Source organism: Armigeres subalbatus, chromosome 3 (assembly GCF_024139115.2).
Source record: "Armigeres subalbatus isolate Guangzhou_Male chromosome 3, GZ_Asu_2, whole genome shotgun sequence".
Taxonomy (NCBI): Eukaryota; Metazoa; Arthropoda; class Insecta; order Diptera; family Culicidae; genus Armigeres; species Armigeres subalbatus.
In genome coordinates, this window is record NC_085141.1 from 71,233,949 (window position 1) to 71,252,073 (window position 18,125).

The 18,125-nt window shown below is 43.8% G+C and overlaps 1 non-coding gene across 1 annotated transcript; it reads right to left on the bottom strand.

Annotated features, from left to right (window-relative positions):
• Positions 1–1,699: 1,699 nt before the first annotated feature.
• On the bottom strand, positions 1,700–1,775 carry Trnaa-ggc (transfer RNA alanine (anticodon GGC)). Its single transcript has one exon. It is a non-coding gene; the product is annotated as a tRNA-Ala (tRNA).
• Between the last annotated feature and the right edge of the window lie 16,350 nt (positions 1,776–18,125).

The following is an 18,125-nucleotide window of genomic DNA, read 5'->3' on the forward strand; positions in this document are numbered from 1 at the left end:
TAAATGGCCCAATGGCCACCTTTTCGGCCAAAAGACTTTTTCGGCCAAATGATTAAACGATATTTTCGGTCATATATCCATTTCGTTAAATGACATTTTCGGCCAAATGGCCCTTCCTGTCGTTTGGTCGAAAGTCATTCGGCGAAAAACCATTTGTTCGAATGTCGCTTGGCCGACTAACACTGTAAGCCGAATTCCATTTGGCGGAATTATGTAAACGTTTGTCCGAAACGGTTGTTGGGTCGAAAATGGTTTTAACGAAAATGTAATTTGACCAACTGCCATTGACTGAACTTGCGATTGTACAGAGAACACAATGAATGGGGCTTGGGATTAGCTATCCATTCTCAATGTACACGTTTCGTGGGCTCAAATATTTAAAGTCAATAACGGCGCCGGCCACGTCCTTACGGTCATATAGGAATGGAAGGATTGTCAGTCCGACTCTCGTTGCTACTAGAGACCGAGTATACCTCTGCATCTCCACAATTGTCTTTGGAAAGCATATCGTTTTAGTTACAAAGGATAATTTATCTGGATTCACTTTGGTATGGGAAATAACACTAATTCGAGTTGAAAGTTAAAACATGCACGCCCGGTGGCATATGAAAACTGAGGAGATTCGCGATTCAGACGACCGCACGGAAGCGCAGCACTCTGTACTCACTTGCTCGATGGCTACTGCAAACTATAGATAGTAGAATCTATAGATGAGCGAAAGCATGGCTGAGTCGATTTTTTTGTCCGTGCGTACGCGCAAATGACGTCACAGCCCTTAACGTTTCCATTGAAATCGTGACGTCATGCTCGTTTGGAGACACGTTTGACAGTTCGTTTGGAGACAGAGGATTTATCTTCGCTCATCTATATATTCCACTATCTATACAGCAAACTATTGAAGAACGCGCTTTTTTCGACCACGCGCGACATACGCATGAGCCACCGAGCACAAGACAGATATTTTATTTCTTTCCCGACGACTAAAACACGCACTGCACTTACTTGTTCGATGACTACTCTTATTACCGTCCGTGCAATGCAGAACACAATATTTCGGCCAATCGCGCGATCGTTCTGCTGTCCGAAACAAGAGAAATCACGCACTGAAATGAGTTTTATTACCGTCCGCGCAATGCAGAACACAATATTTCGGCCGATCGCGTGATCGTTCTGCTGTCCGAAACAAGAGAAATCACGCACTGAACTGATTTTTATTACCGGCCGACTTGAAGTCGAGTCAAGTACGAGACACAGAAGACAACCACACAGTTGTGGTCGAAATACGTATCTGCAAAGATAACGAAAATTAGCTGGTGGAATTAAATGGAGATTACTTAATTCGTCTTAGACGGTTGAATACATTCCACTAAAAGAGCTAATATATTTTTCTGACAATATGCTGTCCGAAACAAGATAAATCTCGCACTGAACTCTGTTATATGGCCAACTGCCATTTGGTCGAAATAATCGTTTGGCCGAATAGATCATTTAGCCGAATTGAGCTTTCTGCAAAACACTCCGACATTTTAGGCAAGATGTTCATTTCGGCCAAATGGTTCTTTCTATCAAACGACCATTTCGGCCAATTGAGCTATTCGGTCAACGGATTCTTTCATTTGCAATGTTGTGAAAACTCATATATGAATATGTACATTATGTGGAAGATATTGATTTGGAAAATGTATTGGAGGTAACCACTTTCCCTTCGATGGGACTCGAACCCATGACCCCACAGTACGCCAGACTGGTGCTTTAACCAACTAAGCTACGAAGGACCTCCGTCGGCCTTCGCAACCTAGCGGCTACTGAACCAGCTCGAGATTCCCAAATTGGACGCATAGTCAAATCACTCGCAATCCATTTTTCAAGCCAACACTTCCACATGTGTGTAGTACACTTTCACATTAGAGGAGCGTGAGTATTTAGAATGTCTGGCGGCTATACACATTCTTCTACAGCAACTGTACTGATCAAGTGAGGTTGTGTAAGCTAACGGGTGTCAACTAAAAAATAGGAATGACTTCAATACTTTTCTATAAGAATAATAATGTTGTCACAGAAATATGACTTAATGGGAATCAATTCTTAGAATGATTCCTTAGAATTGTCACACACACAATTTCACACCAACATTGCTTACATTATGCCGTCAAAACAAAAAGTACTGCGGCGCGCATTGTAAATTTTTCAAACAAACAAAGAAATGGAAAAAGCACAAGGTCGAACATTTTAAGCTAGAAAATGTTCGAAAACTGTTATAGCATTATTAGATCTACTCAGCTCTATTGTATACAAAAGTAATTGTAAGGCCAAAGACACGAAGCAACTCATAAGCAGGATCAGAAGCAGAAATCTGGAGATCTAAATGGCAGATCCGTACAGCGTTCATGTCATACCAGCAAGACTAGGCTGCGCTGCACGGCGAACCACGGACCATATGCTAATATTCATTAGTCAAAGATAGAAGACTAAAGACAACTCTTTGTATAACATATATCAGATTAAACTGTACTTCTTTGTATTTTTGACGTAAACTACGTCTAAGGGGAAGCCTCAGATACAGGGTGCAAAATGAAAATTTCCAAATTGGGGACCGTCACGAAATCATGTAAGATTTCAAACGGTAATAGCGTCTTTATCTTTCGATGGATTTTTGACATTTGCTTATCAATCGATTCAGAAACTCTCCAGCAATTTGCCAATTCTATTGATACTATTGATTATCCACGTTAAACTATTGAAAATGTTATTTCTTTCCAAACCGGGTGAAAATTCAATCCCGTTCATAAATCTCCAACACGGACATCAGATTGTAGTAACGTACGGGCCTTATGATCCACTGCTTCGTTTTTCCTGTGTATAAAAAGCCCCGTGTTTCGCGTGCGCGCGTCATTCTCATTCTGCATGTCACGGAGAACGGACGATTTCGTTCGCACGGGAGAGCTCGTTGATTGAGATTTATGAGTGATGATGCGGATGAAATTTTTCGTCAGGTGGTGGCGGTCGTGGCAACAGCAGTATATCTTTTCATCCGTGTTCCCAACAGCATCGTTGAATCTGGCAATCAACGTCGTGCTGTTGATGAGGCACATACGTGGAAATGAATCGGTTCTTGTCAGGACCACCATTTTGGGAGGAAGGTTAAGTTGAAATAATTTTTTGACGTAAACTACGTCTGAGGAAGACTCAGATACAGGGTGTAAAACGGAAATTTCCAAATTCGAGACCGTCGCGAAATTAGGATAGATTTCAAACGCTAATAGCGTCTTTATCTTTCGATGGATTTTTAATCACTTACTCTGCAGAAGTCGAATGATGGATTGAATCTTATAAATTTTGCGTTACTGCTGCCGATTTATTGCAACAATTTCATGAATTTACTCTTAGTCAAACCAAATTCCTCCAATGAAAAATTTAATGCCCTGAAAAGGACAGATTTCAGATCATGCGGATTTCTAATCACCAACACAACAGTAACCATCCGATAGTCAGAATATCACAAGAGTATTTCACTCAAATGGAGATGCTGGCTCTATGGTTCTACCGCTACACTGCAACAGATTGCCATCGTTGGATTCTCCGTCGCAACGATCCTGTTACGAGCGCTACCTACGCCGTCGGTAGGAACGAAGAGCGTGCGTCAGAAGGAGAAGCTGCAAAAATGTATTTGCATGGATGGAAATTAAACCTGAAACAAGTAGCAGTCTATCTACTAAAAGAATAATCTTGAGGGGAAATTTCACTGGTATTGATGCTATCCATGCGAATAAATTTTTGTTGCGTCCCTGACGCACGGTCGTGATTCCGCCACCGACGGAAACTATCAGCCATCACCAAGCGATTAATATGAACTTTGATCAAAATTCGTCTCGCCTCAAATTTTGGCTTAAGAGCTGCTTTCACTGATGATACTTCAAGCGCAACCGTTGTAGAAATAAACACCACCATAGCCGCCATCGTGAGACACGCAAGAAAATTCCATCTGAGTGCTGTTGATGCTGCGAACGACGACCGCGCGACCCACACCATCGCCGGGAATAAAATTTCCGGTAGGAGCTCCGCCGATGCCGAAGGTGGTACCATGGTCTGGTCTCCACGACATCTCGAACGCAATGGCTCGCGCGCAGAAGAGCTGCTTTCTTATAATTAATAAAGTTGAACCTGTAGCCACGCCCCTTTGGTGAGTGTGTGACGGTTACACAATATTTGCAATCATACCGGACAACAAAAGGAGGGACTAATGAGCCTTCTTTATTGGTTATAAGAAAAATGCTCTCCCCCGCGCGGGTGGCGCAATCAGCCTCATTCTAGTTCAAGACAGCAGCACGTACGGACGTGTTTTATGCTCGCGCATTTTTGACGTAAACTACGTCTAAGGGGAAGATACAGGGTGTAAAACCGAAATTTCCAAATTCAATACCGTCACCAAATTAGGATAGATTTCAAACGCTAATAGCGTCTTTATCTTTTGATGGATTTTCGAGATTTGCTTATCAATAGATTCGGAAACTCTTCAGCAATTTGCCAATTCTATTGATACTATTGATTATCCACGTTAAACTATTGAAAATGTTATTTTTTTCCAAACCGGGTGAAAAATTCAATTCCGTTCATAAATCCCCAACACGGACATCAGAGTGCAGTAAGGTACGGGCCTTTTGATCCACTGCTTCGTTTTCTTTGTTTATAAAAAGCCCCATGTTTCGCGTGCACGCGTCATTTTCATTCTGGATGTGACGGAGAACGGAACAGCGCGGTTCCAGCGATAGCGCCTGTGGTTTGGTATGTTGTGGTAAAAACTCATGGACGATTCAAATCAAGCCCAACTCAGCACCTAAAAACTCATGGATGAGTTGAATCATTGCATGTTTTCTGTATGTATGTAGAATCACGAGCGCGCGTCAAACGGAGAAGCTGCAAAAATTTATTCGCATGGATGACTATCTACTAAAATTATGTATTTCTCTGAATCGTGATCTCGTGATTCTACTACCGACGGAAAACAATCTGCCATTACCAAGCAATTAATTTTACTTTGATCAAAATTCATCTCGCCTCAAGTTGTGACTAGTAACTCTTAAGTTACTTTCATTGATGGTTCCAATCGTTAGTAGGGGAAATTACGGCTTTGGCAGGTTTTGTTCTATTATTGACAGGGGGTTTTCTGTGCATATCAAAGAATATTGTGGCCAAATTTCATAAAATTTGGTCAATAAAAACCCCCGCCGACAATAATAGAACAAACCTGCCAAAGCCGTCATTCCCCCTACTTCATACAAGAACATTTGAACTGAGCGCTGCTAATGTTAATGACGACGACCGCGCGACCCACACCATCGCCGGGAATAAAATTTCCGGTAGGAGCTACGCCGATGCCGAAGGTGATACCACGGTCTGCTCTCCGCGACATCTCGAACGAAATGGCTCGCGCGCGCGGGAGAGCTGCTTTCTTGTAATCAATAAAGTTGAATCTGTAGCCACGCCCCTTTAGTGAGTGTTTGACGGTTACACAATATTTGCAGCCATACCGGACAACAAAGAGGCGGGACTAATGAGCCATCTTTATTAATTATAAGAAATACGCTCTCCCGCGCGCGCGTGGCATTTCAGCACCTAAAACTCATGGATGAGTTGAATCATCGTATGTTTTCTGTATGTATGTAGAATCACGAGCGCACGTCAAACGGAGAAGCTGCAAAATCGTTTTCGCATGGATGACTATCTACTAAAATTATGTCTTTCTCTGAATCGTGATCTCGTGATTCTACTACCGACGGAAAACAATCTGCCATCAACAAGCAATTAAGTTTTACTTTGATCAAAATTTATCTCGCCTCAAGTTGTGACTTGAGAGCTACTTTCATTGATGATAGCCAATCGTTAGTAGGGGAAATTACGGCTTTGGCAGGTTTTGTTCTATTATTGTCAGGGGGTTTCTGTAACTAATTATGCACAAATTTGGCCTATACATTCTTTGCATATCAAAGAATATTGTGGCCAAATTTCATAAAATTTGGTCAACAAAAACCCCCCTGACAATAATAGAACAAAACCTGCCAAAGCCGTCATTCCCCCTACTTCATACAAGAAAATTTAATCTGAGCGCTGCTAATGTTAATGACGACGACCTCGCGATCCACACCATCGCCGGGAATAAAATTTCCGGTAGGTGCTCCGCCGATGCCGAAAGTGGTACCACGGTCTGCTCTCTCGAACGAAATAGCTCGAGCGCGCGGGAGAGCTGCTTTCTTGTGATCAGTAAAGTTGAATCTGTAGCCACGCCCCTTTGGTGAGTGTTTGACGGTTACACAATATTTGCAGCCATACCGGACAACAAAGAGGCGGCACTAATGAGCCATCTTTATTGATGATAAGAAAACTGCTCTCCCCCGCGCGCGTAGCATTACATTAGAAATGTAACGAAAAGAAAATGTGAACGAATCAATCGGTTCTTCTCAGGGCCACCATCCTATGCAAAGGAAGAGGTGAGGCGAATATTGTTCAAAGAGCAAATTAACCACTTGGCAACGCCATAATGTTGCCGTCCGTAGCAGAATCACGAGTGCGCCCGGGAGGAGATGCTACAAATATGAATTCGTATGGATGGCATCAGTGGCAGCCAGGTGAAATTTTCTCAAGATCTTGTTTGATTTTGTTGCAGCTTGTGATTGGGAAGGCGGATTATTAACAATCAATCGAAAGATGGAGATGGAGACAGTTCAATCGAAATGATGCCGACAGTAGCGAAATCACGAGTGCGCTTTGACGCGTGGTCTTTGCTAAAACATGTGTGCGTCTTCAGTGATTTGACGGTAGTTATCCTCATTTCTAATGTTTTATTGGTTAAATACAGTAAAAGTGTAATTAAACCTGATAAATTGAAATTCAGAAATACCCAAGTTTAGTTAAGCTCATTTAGAATATTTTTCGAAAAGAACAATGAATTGAATTTAAACTAACAAAACTAAACTACTCATATTATACAAAACTCGAGAATTCAATAAATTTGTTTTAATTACATAAATATATTAGTTCCTTTTAAAATGTAAATTTCATAAGAAATCCAAAGAGTAATTTTGCAATACTCATACACTAGATTCTTCATTTCACCAAACTGTTTGACGTAGTTTACGTCGGGCGGTCGTGTCTTGTACACAACCCTTATGATTTTTTTTCCTGAGCCATTCTTTTCTTTCCAATTTTTTAGTTGCCACCCATTATTTGCCAGTCGGTCGTCAAACTCAGACCCGACCGCATTGCGTTGGTAAGAGCACGCAACTCAGGTCCAGTTCAATCAAAGTTAATTGCCTCTTTCCAGAGATTAAACCACCCGTCTTGGATTCTTTCAGCCAAAGGAACTGTTCGGCTGAACAACATTTTCGACCTTTCGATCAAATGACATTTTCGACGAAATAAGTTTAGGCTAGATGGGTTTTGGCTAAATGGTTTGTTCAGTCAAATGCCACATTAGGCCAAACAACATTTGGCTTTTGGCCAAATGTCTTTCTGTCAACAACCCTTCTTCTCTAACTTTATTTCAACGAGAAATCCTTTGAATTTCAACGGAAATCTTAAAACACGTAGAAAAAAGTTAAAAAAAAACAAGTAATCCTTCAGAATTTGCACACGAAGTTCTTTTTAGTTTTTCCATGGAAATCATTGGTATTTTCACGAAAATTTCAGTGGAGTTTCAACGTGATGAGTAAGCAGCGTAACAAATTTTAAACGGCGGCGCAAAATTGTCGGTGGCGGCGGCGGCGCACACCTCTAATTAGCACTTCCTCAGTTATTAATTGAAAACTGTTTTATGTCCGCCATTGCATGAGTATGTATCTTGGGTGGCAAGACAATGGATACACTTTGTCCAGGGTGTCGAGAAAGTTTCCAACCCGAAAAAATGCTGGGGTATTGCCTTATTGCCAATGGTATATAAACGGGAATGAGGCGATTGAGCATGAGCATGAGCAGGATAACCGTACAATTCGTAGTTGCTACTCCGTGATTGACTAGAACTTGCGAAATTGCACAGGGAACCAATTGAATGGAGCTTGGGTTTAGCTATCATTCTCAATGTGCAAATTTCGGAAATTCAATGCATTTTACTAAGTCAATTACGGCGCCGGCCACGTCCTTACGGTCATCAAGGGAAGGAAGGATTATTAGTTCAACTCTCGTTGCTACTAGAGACCGAGTATACCTCTGCATCTCCTTGATAGTCTTAGGATAGGATATTGTTTTAGTATGAAGGGATATATTATCTGGATTCACTTTGGTAAGTGATGCGATCTATGGGATAGGAATATATGAATGAGAATTAGAAGTACTAGAGTAATGAGAAAGTATTAAAGTGAATTCTAATGGGATTCATTTTTTACTATTAGAATTTTAATGTTATTGGATTCTAATACCACGCACACGTCTATACACCATCGCTACCCGCACATCAACCTCACACATTCTCACTTGTATGAGGCCTGCACGAGCGTAGCGACCGTATATAGCATTCGTATGCGGGTACAAATGAATACCAATCTATTTGTACATTTTATTTACTGCTACTAAGTAACAGGCAGCTTTTTATAACAATTCTATATTTAGAATCATACTTGCTAGCAATGAGAATTTGATTTGCAAAGAGATTGAGTTATATGATTAATGAAATTATCTAATAGGAAATTAGAAAGGGCCAGGGATCAAACCTTTAATCTTCTGCTTATGAGGCAGAAGCAGTGACACAAGGCCACCAAGCACCTGGTATATAAACGTGAATGAGGCGATTTATCACAAACTACTTCTTCTCTTATTATAACTCTATTTATCGCAAAACAGTTATTTGACTTTGAAAAGCGCAATCGAAACTCCGTATATAATTTAAAACCAATTAAATAAAAATTCCGCGGAAAAAAAAAATTTCGTTTCGTTTCGAAAAATTTCGAATTAAATATACCCTGATTTCGTATCGTTTCGATGACCCGAAAGTAAATTTATATTTCGTTTCGTTTCGTTTCGAATCAACATAGACATTTTAAATTTCGTTTCGTTTCGTTTCGTTAGGAAAAAGTGTGTTATCGCATACCCTTACGCGAAACGTTCGAATAGAGTTCACCGCCGTCCCAAATTGACTATCTACAAAACACTCATTAGACCAGTAGTCCTATACGGACACGAGACCTGGACAATGCTCGTAAAGGATCAACGCGCACTTGGAGTTTTCGAGAGGAAAGTGTTGCGTACTATCTATGGCGGGGTGCAAATGAAAGGCGGTACATGGAAGAAGCCGAATGAACCACGAGTTGCATCAGCTGTTGGGAAAGCCAACCATCTTTCACACCGCGAAAATCGAAAGACTGCATTGGGCCGGGCACGTAGCCAGCATGTCGGGTATTAACCTGGTGAAAATGATTCTCGACAACGATCCGACGGGCACAAGAGGGCGAGATGCGCAGCAAGTAAGGTGGATCGGTCAGGTGGAAAACGGTTTTTGGACCCACCGCAGACTACGTGGCTGGGTGGAGAAATTTTGTATTTACTGCACAGGCTACTCCTAGTCTAGCCCCTAGTCTTAGAAACAATAATAAGGTATATCGTTTCTCTTCCAAAATCCCAGAATCAACATATCCAACTTGGTGAATTCCGAAGCATTACTTACCGAAAGACGTCTTCGTAGTTGAGAGCATAGATTAGAACGCAACGATGCAGTTAAAATGACCATGACTTCAATGGAAGAATATTTACGACTACATACAGTACGCCAACATCCTGTATCTAGAGGCAAGATGCCTTCAAAATCTGCGTTGGCATCCAGCGTAAAAACGACACGAACACCCTGTGAAAATCAGTTGTATAAATCTTTACATCAAGTTACTCTACCTACAGTCTATATTATGCAATATAGCTTGTAATCTGAACAGGCTATTAAATTTTTCAGGATTAAATATTATTCTAATTAGGAAACAATACGGTACATTCGTTCGGCCGAAGCAGTGGAACTCATACGGTACTCTAGTGCACTTGCAGTTTCACCGTGCTTTTATGGTTGCACGTAGCACATGTCTTATGTACATTTTGAAGGTAAAATATGAAACATGCACTGCTTCGTTAGTGGTTTCCGTTCTAGTCTGCTAGCATCAACAGTTCGTTACCGTCTGGAAATTGTTTTACTACGACTGATGATAAAATATTACCACACGATAGTATGACACAACATGATTTCAATTACCATCTTATTTTCATTCCACTTCTTGTCATATGGAATACGATATAAGTAAATAAAGTAACAACAGATCGGGTGATATGCTAAGCTCATGTTTCAGGGACATCCTCGAGTCCCTTAGATTCCCTCCCATTGAGTAGCCAGAATTTCGGACAACAACCCGGTGAAAATGGATTTCTAAGGCCAGTTCGGCCTTAGTTTAACCCTTTATAAGGCAGTGGCAACTATATTGCCACCAACAAATTAATTTTTTTTCTATTTTTTAACAAGAGCTCTACTTATTATTTCCCATGTAGAGGCTTTATTTGCTTCCTAGTAACACCCCAGATGAATTTGAGCCATAAAAAAATGAAATGTTAATTTAAGAACAGTTTTTATACGAACAGATCGTAAGTTTCGAGTGGAAGAAGGATTTTCAGTTATAATTCGTTAAAAAAAATCATAAGGGTTGTGTACAAGACACGACCGCCCGACGTAAACTACGTGAAACAGTTTGGTGAAATGAAGAATCTAGTGTATGAGTATTACAAAATTACTCTTTGGATTTCTTATGAAATTTACATTTTAAAAGGAACTAATATATTTATGTAATTAAAACAAATTTATTGAATTCTCGAGTTTTGTATAATATGAGTAGTTTAGTTTTGTTTGTTTAAATTCAATTCATTGTTCTTTTTCGAAAAATATTCTAAATGAGCCTTACTAAACTTGGGTATTTATAAATTTCAATTTATCAGGTTTAATTGCACTTTTTACTGTATTTAACCATTAAAACTTTAGAAATGAGGATAACTACCGTCAAATCACTGAAGACGCACACATGTTTTTGCAAAGACCACGCGTGAAAGCGCACTCGTGATTTCGCTACTGTCGGCATCATTTCGATTGAACTGTCTCCATCTCCATCCGCCTTCCCAATCACAAGCTGCAACAAAATCAAACAAGATCTTGAGAAAATTTCACCTGGCTGCCACTGATGCCATCCATACGAATTCATATTTGTAGCATCTCCTCCCGGGGCGCACTCGTGATTCTGCTACGGACGGCAACATTATGGCGTTGCCAAGTGGTTAATTTGCTCTTTGAACAATATTCGCCTCACCTCTTCCTTTGCATAGGATGGTGGCCCTGAGAAGAACCGATTGATTCGTTCACATTTTCTTTTCGTTACATTTCTAATGTAATGCCACGCGCGCGGGGGAGAGCAGTTTTCTTATCATCAATAAAAATGGCTCATTAGTCCCGCCTCTTTGTTGTCCGGTATGGCTGCAAATATTGTGTAACCGTCAAACACTCAACAAAGGTGCGTGACTACAGATTCAACTTTACTGATCACAAGAAAGCAGCTCTCCCGCGCGCGCGAGCCATTTCGTTCGAGAGAGCAGACCGTGGTACCACCTTCGGCATCGGCGGAGCTCCTACCGGAAATTTTATTCCCGGCGATGGTGTGGATCGCGCGGTCGTCGTCATTAACATTAGCAGCGCTCAGATTAAATTTTCTTGTATGAAGTAGGGGGAATGACGGCTTTGGCAGGTTTTGTTCTATTATTGTCGGGGGGGTTTTTGTTGACCAAATTTTATGAAATTTGGCCACAATATTCTTTGATATGCAAAGAATGTAAAGGCCAAATTTAAGCATAATTAGTTACAGAAACCCCCTGACAATAATAGAACAAAACCTGCCAAAGCCGTAATTTCCCCTACTAACGATTGGCTACACCATCAATGAAAGTAGCTCACAGTCACAACTTGAGGCGAGATGAATTTTGATCAAAGTAAAACTTAATTGCTTGGTGATGGCAGATTGTTTTCCGTCGGTAGTAGAATCACGAGATCCCGATTCAGAGAAAGACCTATAATTTTAGAAGATAGTCATCCATGCGAATACATTTTTGCAGCTTCTCCGTTTGACGCGCGCTCGTGATTCTACATACATACAGAAAACATACGATGATTCAACTCATCCATGAGTTTTTAGGTGCTGAGTTGGGCTTGATTTGAATCGTCCATGAGTTTTTACCACAACATACCAAACCACAGGCGCTATCGCTGGAACCGCGCTGGTCCGTTCTCCGTGACATCCAGAATGAAAATGACGCGTGCACGCGAAACATGGGGCTTTGGATAAACAGAGAAAACGAAGCAGTGGATCAAAAGGCCCGTACCTTACTGCACTCTGATGTCCGTGTTGGGGATTTATGAACGGAATTGAATTTTTCACCCGGTTTGGAAAGAAATAACATTTTCAATAGTTTAACGTGGATAATCAATAGTATCAATAGAATTGGCAAATTGCTGGAGAGTTTCCGAATCTATTGATAAGCAAATCTCGAAAATCCATCGAAAGATAAAGACGCTATTAGCGTTTGAAATCTATCCTAATTTCGTGACGGTTTCGAATTTGGAAGTTTCGGTTTTACACCCTGTATCTGAGTCTTTCCCTTAGACGTAGTTTACGTCAAAAATGCGCGTGCAAAAACACGTCCGTACGTGCTGCTGTCTTGAACTGGAATGAGGCTGATTGCGCCACGCGCGCGGGGGAGAGCATTTTTCTTATAACCAATGAAGATGGCTCATTAGCCCCTCCTCTTTGTTGTCTGGTATGACTGCAAATATTGTGTAACCGTCAAACACTCACCAAAGGGGCGTGGCTACAGGTTCAACTTTATTAATTACAAGAAAGCAGCTCGGCGGAGTGCCTCCTGGAATCGCTAGCAGACACGCATTCCAGTTCGAGACAGCAACACGTACGGACGTGTTTTTTGCTCGCGCATTTTTTCGAAGTGTTTTTTCTCGTTCGTTCGCTGTTTACGTTTTCGCTCGCGTTGGCGTTATTTTCTCCCGGACCCGTCATGGGAGACTCGGTGGCCGATTCGGTCGCTGGAAAAGTGCCTAAGCGCACTGCTCTTGGAGGCGCGGGTAACCCCTCCAAGCAGCTTTTGCAGAGCAACGTGTTCTCGCCGTTGCCGCTTGATGACGCCGGCAATCCGCCGAAAAAGAGGAAGAAGCAGCAATCGCAGCTGCCGCAGGTGCAACCGGAGCGGAAGGAGAAGTGCCCGCCCGTGTTTGTGAAGGGCGATCCGCCGGATTTACGCCCAAAAATTCGCCAGCTGATCGCTAAGGGGCTGAAATGTACTTTTCGGCTCTGCAGCGAGGGCGTGAAAGTGATGCCGGCCAACCGGGACCATCATCAATCCGTCGTGGAGTTCCTCGAGGTCCACAAGTATGAGTACTACACTCATGACCATCCCGGCACGAAGCCGCTCAAGGCTTTGCTGCGAGGACTTCACGACATGAAGGAGGAAGAGCTCCAAGCAGAGCTTGAAAATTGCGGACTGAAGCCAGTAGCCGTCCACAAGATCGCTCGTCACGACAAGGCGAGGAAATATCGCGACCAGCTTTACCTGATCCATCTGGAGCACGGCTCCACTACCTGGAAGGACCTGAAGCTGGTTGACGTTATAAATTACACCGTCGTTGACTGGGAGCGATATCGGCCAGTGCACCGCGATGTAACGCAATGCACCAACTGCTTCAATTTCGGGCACGGCACCAGGAACTGCCGCATGAAGCCGCGCTGCAACAAGTGTGGCGAACCCCATCCGACTGACGAGTGCGACAAAATGGAGGTGGCCGATCCCAAGTGCGCCAACTGTGGCGACAAACATCAGGCCACCACAAAGGGCTGCCCAAAGCGAGCCGAGTTCCTGGAAATCCGGAAGAAGGCTTCCACCAGGACCATGCCGAAGAAGAACCGTGTTCCTGTAATCAACGAGGTGAACTTTCCAGCCATCCCTGCTCCCCGTCGTGTGATTCCAATACTCCCACCGCTACAGCCGCACAAGCGACTGGCAGCGGCAGCTGCATCGGTCCAAGCTCCAACATCGTCGGCACCATCCACCAGCGAATGGCCCCGCTCCCTCCTCCTGGGTTCCGTCGGCAGTCGGAGAACGAAGCCGTCCCACCGGAGGAATCTGCCCCGCTGTACACTCCGGAGCAACTGATGCCGATCTTCGCGCAGCTCGCCACTCGACTGCGCGGCTGCAAAACCCGATTCGACCAGGTCTTCACACTTGGCATGTTCATCATTGAAAATGGCTGCTAGGGTGAGCCTGGTTAACTGGAACGCTTGCTCGCTAAAGAGCAAAACAATCGAGCTGAAGGATTTCCTTGAGGAGAAGGAAATAGACGTGGCGTTCATCACCGAAACGCACCTAAAACCGGAGGTGAACATCAACATCCCGGACTTCCGCATCGTGCGACTCGACCGGCCGACCAGGGGAGGTGGTGTGGCCATCGCTCTTCGCTACAACATCAACTGTCGTCTGCTTCCAAGCTTCCAGCTCAGTGTCATCGAGGCCATCGGTGTCGAAATCACCACTTCTGTCGGCACAATCGCGCTCATCGCGGCGTACTGTCCAACGCAAGCCAAAGCCGGCGATGGATCATCGGCTGCCCTTCGGAGGGACATCGTCAAGCTGACGCGGAGGCAAGGCCAGTATATCATTGCCGGCGACTTGAATGCCAAACATCAAGCCTGGGGCAACAGTCGCGGCAATCGAAACGGCACCATCTGGAGCAACGACATGGAGGAAGGCCACTACACGATCCTGAGCCCGGATTCCCCACTCGGCTGAGTCGGTCCGGTGCCCACGCAACGCTCGACCTCTACGTAACAAACCTGAGTGACCACGTCTCGCAGCCGGTTGTATACCAGGAGCTCAGTTCGGATCACTATCCGGTGGTGGCGGAACTGGGCTCCTCGGTCAATCGGCACCAGCAGTTACGGCGGAACTACCACCGAGTGAACTGGCAGCGTTTCCAGCAGTGCGTTGATAACACCGTCGACTACGAGGTGCGTCCGGAGACGCCGGAAAGTATCGACCGCCAGCTGTGCGCTATCGAGGAGGCGATCACGGCGGCCCGAGAGCAACACGTACCGACGGCTCGGCAGGTAAGCAACTCCTTAAACATCGATACACTCACCAAAGATTTGATTCGATTGCGGAATGTCACTCGCAGGCAGTTTCAGCGTACTGGACTGCCTGAGCTTAAGGCACGCTGCAATCGAATCACAAAATTATCAAGGCCAGAATGGTGGACCTCAAAATAACGACTTCTCGAATAAGATCCGCACTCTCCCAGATTATGCTAAGCCGTTCTGGAAAATGACCAAAATTCTAAAATCCAAGCCTCGGCCCATTCCACCTTTGATCCCACTAGACAATAATGGCTCGAAGGATCGCTTGATAACTCCTGCAGAGAAGGTCGCTGAAATAGGTCGTCACTTCGTCAGCTCACACAATCTTGGGCAGAACATCACCAGTCCTCACGAAGCAGCCGTCAACGAGCATGCAAACAACATCCATTTGATTCCCAACGACTTCTCGGAGGAATTGGAGATCTCAGCTGGCGAATTGACGGCCTATATCAAATCGTCGAAGAACATGAAGGCCCCAGGCTTCGACAGCATCCTGAATCTCGAGCTCAAACACATGAGTGCTCCGTTCTTTGAGCACCTCTCACTGATCTTTAATCAGTGTCTCCGGCTCAGCTACTTCCCATCGTCCTGGAAGTCAGCGAAAGTCATCCCCATCCGGAAGCCTGGGAAGGATCCTTCCTCTCCCAAAAGTTATCGACCCATCAGCCTTCTCTCAGGGTTATCCAAGCTATTCGAAAAAGCTATTCATCACCGGTTACTTGAGTCTGCTGAAAATCTCAACATCTTGCTCGAGGAACAGTTTGGTTTCCGACGCGGTCGGTCAACTGTACACCAACTGACCCGAGTTACCAACGTCCTCAGACAGAACAAATTTGTCTCGAAAACATCCGCCATGGCCTTACTCGATGTCGAGAAGGCATTTGACAATGTATGGCATGATGGCCTGGTGTACAAACTACAACGCTACAATCTTCCCAGCTACCTGGTGAAAATCATCAACAATTACCTGTCGGCAAGGACATTTCGGGTCTCAATCAGCGGAGCGAGTTCCAATGCGCACAACATCGTCGCAGGCGTCCCCCAGGGCAGTATCCTCGGCCCCTGCTTTTCAATCTGTTCACCTCCGACATGCCAGAACCTCCAGAAGGCGGCATTCTGTCTCTGTTCGCAGATGACACATCCATCGTCTACAACGGTAGAGTGATCAGAGCGCTAGTGGCAAAACTCCAACGAGGCCTGGATGCCCTGACAGAGTACCTCACCAGCTGGAAGATCTGTATCAACGCGGCGAAGACCCAGGTCATCATTTTCCCCACTCCAAATCCCCTAAACTTGTTCCGCCTGGGGACTGTAAAATCATCCTCAATGGCACGACCGTGGAATGGGCCAATGAGGCCGGCTACCTGGCTTGACCCTCGACAGCAAGCTTATTTTTCAGGCAACAGGTTGACAAAACGGTGACAAAGTGTAACGTCTTGTTGAAACTACTGTACCCTTTGATCAACCGCCGGTCGTCATTGTCCCTGAAAAATAAGCTTGCTGTCTACAAGCAAATCATCCTCCCTGTGATCGAATACGGCATGCCGGTCTGGGAGAGCTGCGCTAAAACCCACCACCTCAAACTTCAACGGGTCCAAAACAAATTCCTGAGGATGATCCTCAACACCCCTCCCAGGACAAGAACATCCGAGGTCCACCGTCTGGCCGGAATAAAAACCTTACATGAACGCTTTGGTGAGTGTAAAGAACAGTTTAGGGTCCGTTGCTTGCACTCGGACCAACAAGCGCTTAGGGCGCTAGTTCCAATCTAGGTTATCAAATTTTTATTGTAAATATTAGTGTACATAGTAGTTAGGTTATCAAATTTTAACAAACACACTAGCGCCTGCTGAAGGCCGTCATGATACATTATATTTTAAAAATTAAGTAGAAACATAAAATAATAATAATAATAATAATTAAAATTGAAGTTGGAGGGCCAAGCCGGCCGATCACTGTACATGTTAAAATAATTGTAGAACAAAAATTGTGTAAATAAAGAAGAATTTTACTACTAGTGCCTCCTGGAAATTTTATTCCCGGCGATGGTGTGGGTCGCGCGGTCGTCGTCGTCAGCATCAACAGCACTCAGATGGAATTTTCTCGCGTGCCTCTACGATGGCGGCTATGGTGGTGTTTATTTCTGCAACGGTTGCGTCTGAAGTGTCATCAGTGAAAGCAGCTTTTAAGCCATAATTTGAGGCGAGACGAATTTTGATCAAAGTTCATATTAATCGCTTGGTGATGGCTGATAGTTTCCGTCGGTGGCGGAATCACGACCGTGCGTCAGGGACGCAACAAAATTTATTCGCATGGATAGCATCAATACCAGTGAAATTTCCCCTCAAGATTATTATTTTAGTAGATAGACTGCTACTTGTTTCAGGTTTAATTTCCATCCATGCAAATACATTTTTGCAGCCTCTCCTTCTGACGCACGCTCTTCGTTCCTACCGATGGCGTAGGTAGTGCTCGTAACAGGATCGTTGCGACAGAGAATCCAACGATGGCAATCTGTTGCAGTGTAGCGGTAGAACCATAGACTTTTTAGTGAAATACTCTTGTGATATTCTGACTATCGGATGGTTGCTGTTGTGTTGGTGATTAGAAATCCGCATGATCTGAAATCTGTCCTTTTCAGGGCATTAAATTTTTCATTGGAGGAATTTGGTTTGACTGAGAGTAAATTCATGAGATTGTTGCAATAAATCGGCAGCAGTAACGCAAAAATTCATAAGATTCAATCCATCATTCGACTTCTGCAAAGTAAGTGATTTAAAATCCATCGAAAGATAAAGACGCTATTAGTGTTTGAAATCTATCCTAATTTCGCGACGGTCTCGAATTTGGAAATTTCCGTTTTACACCCTGTATCTGAGTCTTCCCCTTCCCGTCAAAAAAATATTTCAACTTAACCTTCCTCCCAAACAT